Here is a 6,024-nt window from a genome sequence, read left to right as displayed (position 1 = left end):
GGGGAGCTTCTTAAACTAGCAGTGCAATGCAGGGATCGCATTCCCCAGAAATGTGCCCAAGTATTCTGTGGTCATTCTAAGTCCCCTGAGTTGGTGACTAATATGCATTAAGAACCGTGCAGTGGGGCTCAAGAATCTGCTTCCCACAGGCAAGCACCCTGTCCTAAGGAGATTCCATTGCTAGTGTTACAGAAGCCCCCACAGAGAAATGGTTTTTCTAGCCACGTGAGGCTCTCTACCCAGGCTTTTGCCTGGGCAGTTTTCTCTATCTGGGATGGAGATAACCCTTCCAACTTTGCTGTCCTGGGAACTCAATCTCATGGTAGGACCAAGTCTGGAGAGGTGTCTTGTTTCCTAATCTCACTTGAACTAGATAATTTTTTTTAAATGCTTATTTATTTTCGAAGGAGAGAGAGAGAGTGTGTGAGCAGGGGAGGAGCAGAGAGAGAGGGGGACACAGAATCTGAAGCAGGCCCCAGGCTCTGAGCTGTCAGCACAGAGACTGATGCTGGGCTCCAACTCACAAACTGTGAGATCATGACCTGAGCCGAAGTCAGCCACTTAACAGACTGAGCCACCTGGGTGCCCTGAACTAGATAATTTATTTATTATTACTGATTTTTTTTAACATTTATTCATTTTCGAGAGACAGAGACACAGCATGAATGGGGGAGGGGCAGAGAGAGAGGGAGACACAGGTAAGAAGCAGGCTTCAGGCTCTGAGCTGTCAGCACAGAGCCTGATGGGGGGCTCGAACCCATGAACTGCGGGATCATAACCTAAGCCAAAGTCGGCTGCTTAACCAACTGAGCCACCCAGGTGCCCCTATTATTATTTTTTAGGTTGGTTCCACGCCCAACGGCCCAACATAGGGCTTGAACTCACAACCTTGAGATCAATAATTCTGACTGAGCTAGCCAGGTGCCCCAGCTAGATAATTTACATGCTTGAGCTAACTTTTCAAAACCCATGCTTTTTTCGTTCACAGCAGTCCATTTTCTTTCTTTCTCCTACTTAAAAAAAAAAAATGTTTATTTATTTGAGAGAGAGAGAGAGAGAGAGAGAGAGCGAGCAGGCCCCAGGCCCTAAGCTGTAAGTGCAGAGCCCGACTCGGGGCCTGAATCCATGAACCGTGAGATCATGACCTGAGCCAAAGTTGGATGCTTACTCACTGAGTCACCCAGACGCTCCTCACAGCAGTCCATTTTCTAGTTGTCAGTTTTTTTGTTCAGATTGCTACCTGGTGGTATTGACAAGGTAATCACCTGAACCTGGTTGGAACCACTCACCCTTTGCTCCAGACCCACAGGGTCACAAGGACCAGCCAGCACTGAGCTGATGCATCACAGTGCCTTTAGCATAGCCAGCTCTAGAGCAGGGCCTTGCCTTTCCTGAGGGATACAGGGGGCCGTATCTTACACGTACACAGCAGGGGAGGTAAGATACAGGCAGAAAATGTTGAAATCACAAGGTAGGCATACTAGAAGAGTAATAGGGACTCAGTGTCTATCTAAAGTCCAACCACTTTTTCCTGGCATAGCACTAGGCCGATAGTAGGTGTACAATCAAATGAATTGTTAATTGAATGAATATGTGAATCTGGATAACTGGGATTTTAATCCTTGTTCTGCTACTAAAACCACTGTGTTGGACTGACCCGTGTTGAAGTTCAGCCACACAGGTGGAAGGAAGGACAAGAAAGTTGAAGAGACAAACCTAACAGATACAACAGTCAGAGAAGAGAATGAAGTTGTCATATCTCTCGATGCTCAATAAGCAACTTCTAGTTAACAGGATGAAGTTCTCATTGTCCTTGATTCTCCCAACTGTCTGGAAGCAGGTTATTTTTTCTCCATGGCCTAATTACCATCTGATGTACCCTGTATTTTGTTTTTTATCGTCTGTCTTTTCCCTCACGGTAAAGCAGACCTTTCTGTTAATTTTGGTCACTCCCATATCCGCTGGTTGGCACAGAGCCCAGTTTACGAAGATTTCTGTTTAACGGAGACCTCTAAACCTTCTAGGTCCTAAGGGGCCTCGGTTTGCAGATTGAAAAACTGAGGCTCACAGTGGTGAGGTTGCTTGTCCAAGGTCACACAGCGACGGCGACGGACTCCTGCCCATCACCCGCCTCCCCCCCCACCCCCCCGCAGCTAAGGGACACAATCATTCACATTCGTGTGGCACAACTGCCATCTCCTTCTTCCTGCCCTTTGCAAACACTTTTCCTCCGCCCTCTTCCCCACCCGCCCGCGTGTATCTGTGTCTAGCCTGGATCCCGGAGTCCCGGTGCGATCTGTTATGCTTGCGGCTTTGGGAGACACGTGCTACTCGGGTGAATGAATCGCACGTCCCCACCCCCGCCGACAGCCAATCACAGCGTGCCGGAGCCCCGTTACTTCCGCCTATTGCGGGCGGAGGCCCCGGCCGTGGGGCTCACGTGGGGCTCTAAAGACAAGGGAGTAGGAGGCAGTGCGCCAGGGGCGGGCTCTCCCAGCTTCCTCACCAATCCAGGGGCCCGCCAGCGACGCGAGGGGCGGGGCTGACGTGGGGCGCCAAGGCTTAAACGTGACGGGTAGGCGGAGGGTAGGGAGGAGTCCTGAGCCGGGAGCGGTGAGTGACGGGAAGTCTTGTCCAATAACAGGAGGGGTTGGGCTGCCTGAGCCAATAGGAAGTCTGTAAGGCGGGGCCAGGACTGCAGCAAGTTCGGTTGCGCGGAGACCGCAGCTGTTCCCTGTCAGTGGAGGCAGCGGCGGTAGAGACGGTGGCGACGACTTGCGGCGGAGGCGAGGAGGTGAGTGCCGGCAGCGCTGCGCACCTTCCTCTGCTCGCGGCGGGTCGGACCAGGTGGGCGTGCGCCAGCGCCGCCGCGGGGGACGCTTATGTAAGGGTCGTGCGCGCCAAGGCGGTGCGAGCTCCACTAGTGACGGCTGGAGGAGACGGCGGCGGGCTTTGCGCGACGCGACGTGCGCCGCCCCTCCCCTCCCCCTCCAGCGGGCACGGCTGGCGTGGGTCCGCCCCCGCCCGCACGCTCGCTCCGGGGACTCTTCCTCCGGACCCCGTCCCGCCTCCCCTCCAGTCTTCGTCGGCGCGGGCGCAGCCAGGCCTCCTCCGCCCCGGGTCCCTGGCGGCCGCCGGGGCCCTCGTTCTGGTCCTCGGGCCCATTTTGCAGATGTAGAAACTGACGCACGCAGTTCCAAACGCCTCCCGCGAGGTCCCTGAGGGTTCGAGCCCCAGTCCGGCAGGATCCGGAGGCCAAGTTTTCCCCAGCATACTGGAAGTTCAGTTCTGAAGAAAGCCGGGGCTTGCGAGGCGGGGGTTTTCCGTGTCCCAGGTGCCTGCGCTCCGCCTCCTGTAGGGAGTCTCCTGATAACCGTGTCGGGCATTCTCGGTTCCACTTAGTTTCAGATGTGAAGCCGTAATTCGCCCGAGGCTGCTCAGCGAGGAGGAGGTGGGGCTGGCCTCAGCCCGTTATTCTACAGCTTTCTGCAGTTTACAAAGTACGCCAGCCTGCCGGGGGCGGTGAGGAGCAGCAGGAGGTCCGGGAAGTGCCCTCCCGGGCTTGGAATCCGGAGCCCTGGCTTTGAGGACCTGCCATACAGGTTCTTTTCAGTGGGACTTGCTTTGTGTACTTTTGAGAGAGTTGTTTCACCTCTGGCGAACTCTTTCCTCATCTCACGAATGCGGGGGTTAGGCCAAGTCCCTAGGTTCCCAGCTTTGAAAGTCTTAAAAATCGGATTGTTCATGGTGTGTGGTAAGCAGGCCAGGGTTCATTGTCCCCATTCTGCAGCCGAGAAAACTGAGGCCCCAAGAAGTGCCGGTATTTAATGCCAGATCACGATGAGAGCCGCTAGAGTCTTTACCTAGAAGTCTTTGCTTTGCAGCCCTGCCACCCTTCCCCTGCCTAGGATGCAGACACTTAGGGTGGGGTGGATGTGCTCAGCATTTCTAGTTACTCTCAGGGACAGCTTTTGTCTGCCCTTTCTTCATCCTGACTCTCGAGCTCTCCATGGAGCTCTCCATCGCGTTCTTTTGCTCAGCTCCCATGCTGGGAGCCCTAGAATGAACACCGAGGGAAGATTTAGGGGATGAGGTTAATCCTTGCTGTAGGACTGTTGCAAACTGGGGAAAGAAAAAGAAACCATCTAAGCAGCGGGTCAGCATTGCAACAGATGTTTGTAGAGAGCCTGGTGTGGGTGAGATATGGCCCCTAGGGGGATGTGCAAGAGGAAGTTCAGTAAAGGCCCACAAATCAGGGCAAACCGCACACTGAGGCCAGGGAGAGGAGAAATGGGCTGGCTGGGGCTGGAATGGGGAAGGTTTTATAGGAGGAGGTGAGTCATGAGCCTCCTTCAATTCCACTGGAGCCCGCAGTGAAGAAGCAGTGATTGGATTTGAGCCGTCCAGGTTTCGTTATGGAGGAGAGGTGAGTTTTCAGCCATGAGAACTTGCAAGAGAAAGGCTGAGGAATGTGGGGGGAATAGCACTTCCCAGTTGAGTAGAAATTTGGTCGGTCACTCAGAAGAGGCCTCTCCAAGAGATGTAACAAGGTGAGGGCACTTGCTAAGGTGCAGAAAAGTCAGAAGGGAGATTGGGTTCCAAAGGTGCTGGGTAGGGCTCCCAGGGCCCAGCAGCCGGCCCGAGCTACAGGTTGTGTCTGTGTTCCAGGGAGCATCTTGTGGGCAAGCATCCTGTGTTTCTCAGTGGCTGCGCTGCCCTGTTGGAAGGGGCTTTGTTCAAAATAGTTGCTCAATATCTGTTTGTTGAATTGAATTAGGTTGCTGGCCAGAATTTCCACAATTTGTCCCAAAGTCCCCTCTGTGCCTTATTTCTAGTTCTCTCTCCCGAAGCCTGCTCCAGCTTGATGGACCCTATCTGTGCCAGTTCTCACCTCCAAGATCACCCTTCAGGGAGGTTTGCCCCGGTGGCTATAGTCTTGCACTCCTGCTGCCTTTGATGTAGCAATACAGGCTGCTTGCCCCACTCCCCCCCCCCCTTTTTTTTGTCCCGCTCCTAGTTTTTTTCCTTGTCTCACTGCCGGCACTCCAGTACCCCGGGTGCTGTGCTAGGGGCCAGCCCTCCCAACACGGCTTATAGTGGTCCTGAGACGTTAGCAGGGTGGACCTCAGACCAGGGTCATTCCAAGTTGCAGTTTTCTGTGTCCTTCTGCCTTGTACCCTGTCAGTGCTGTTGACACATGTTTCAGGTGAATTACTGGAAATGGCTCAAATTGGAAACCAGTAAGGAAGGAAGGGTGGAAGTTGGGCAGCCAGGAAAGAGTCACGTTTGGGAGCCACTGTCGTTGGGCAGTGAATCTGGGAGGAAGGCCTGGCAGGCCCCAGACCGCGCAGATCTGTGGCTCGCACTCTCCCGCGTAAGTTGGATGCCTCACCCAAGTAAACGTTTTCCTCGAGGATTAGTGTGGGCCTTCTCTTTGGCTGCCTCCTAACAGCATCTGACCCTCTTCTGAAGGGGCCCCTACTCCTTTTCTGCAGAGAGAGTGCCTGCTTGGCGGCTAGTTTCTCACCAGAGACATCTTTTGCAGAAGTGGGCCATTTTGCCTGCATACTCTGAAACCTCACCTGGGCCTGGCTGACCATCCCTTGGTCCCTTTGCCCCTGCTGCCTGTAGTCTCAGTTGTGGGGACGTTGCCAAACTGCCAAAGGAGTAGGGCATGACAGCGGACTTTGGGAAATGACAAAAAGAACCATTTCCTCTCACCTACTGAATACAAAGATGCGATCCCATCTCTTGGCCTTTTTCTTCCGTTTGACACCAAAGGTACCGTCTTCTGCCTCAGCCCTCATCTGAGACTGCTTGCCGTCATCCCGGACCTGTGTCCTAGTGTCCTTCCTCCACTCTTGTTCCTTGGTGACGTTTCCTGCAGGGTTTTGCCTCTTACCTTGTCCTGTCAAAATGAAATTATTCTTCAAGACTCAGGCTTTGCTGCATTATTCCCAATATACTCCTAAATCTATTCAGTTGGATGTGGGCTGTCTCTTTTCATAATAACGATGATAAATG

General features: G+C 53.6%; 1 protein-coding gene across 2 annotated transcripts in view; it reads left to right on the top strand.

Moving 5' to 3' along the window:
- Positions 1–2,687: 2,687 nt before the first annotated feature.
- The window catches only part of PC (pyruvate carboxylase), a 102,309-nt gene continuing 98,972 nt past the window's right edge, over positions 2,688–6,024 (top strand). The window contains exon 1 of one of the 2 annotated variants that reach the window (XM_043581731.1): positions 2,688–2,794. The gene's annotated coding sequence lies outside the window, so the exon portion shown is untranslated. The other variant, XM_043581733.1, reaches the window with a different exon arrangement.

The sequence above is a fragment of the Prionailurus bengalensis genome, chromosome D1 (genome assembly GCF_016509475.1).
Source record: "Prionailurus bengalensis isolate Pbe53 chromosome D1, Fcat_Pben_1.1_paternal_pri, whole genome shotgun sequence".
NCBI lineage: Eukaryota > Metazoa > Chordata > Mammalia > Carnivora > Felidae > Prionailurus > Prionailurus bengalensis.
Note: the sequence above shows the minus strand (reverse complement) of the source record. Positions and strands in the feature narration are given on the sequence as shown.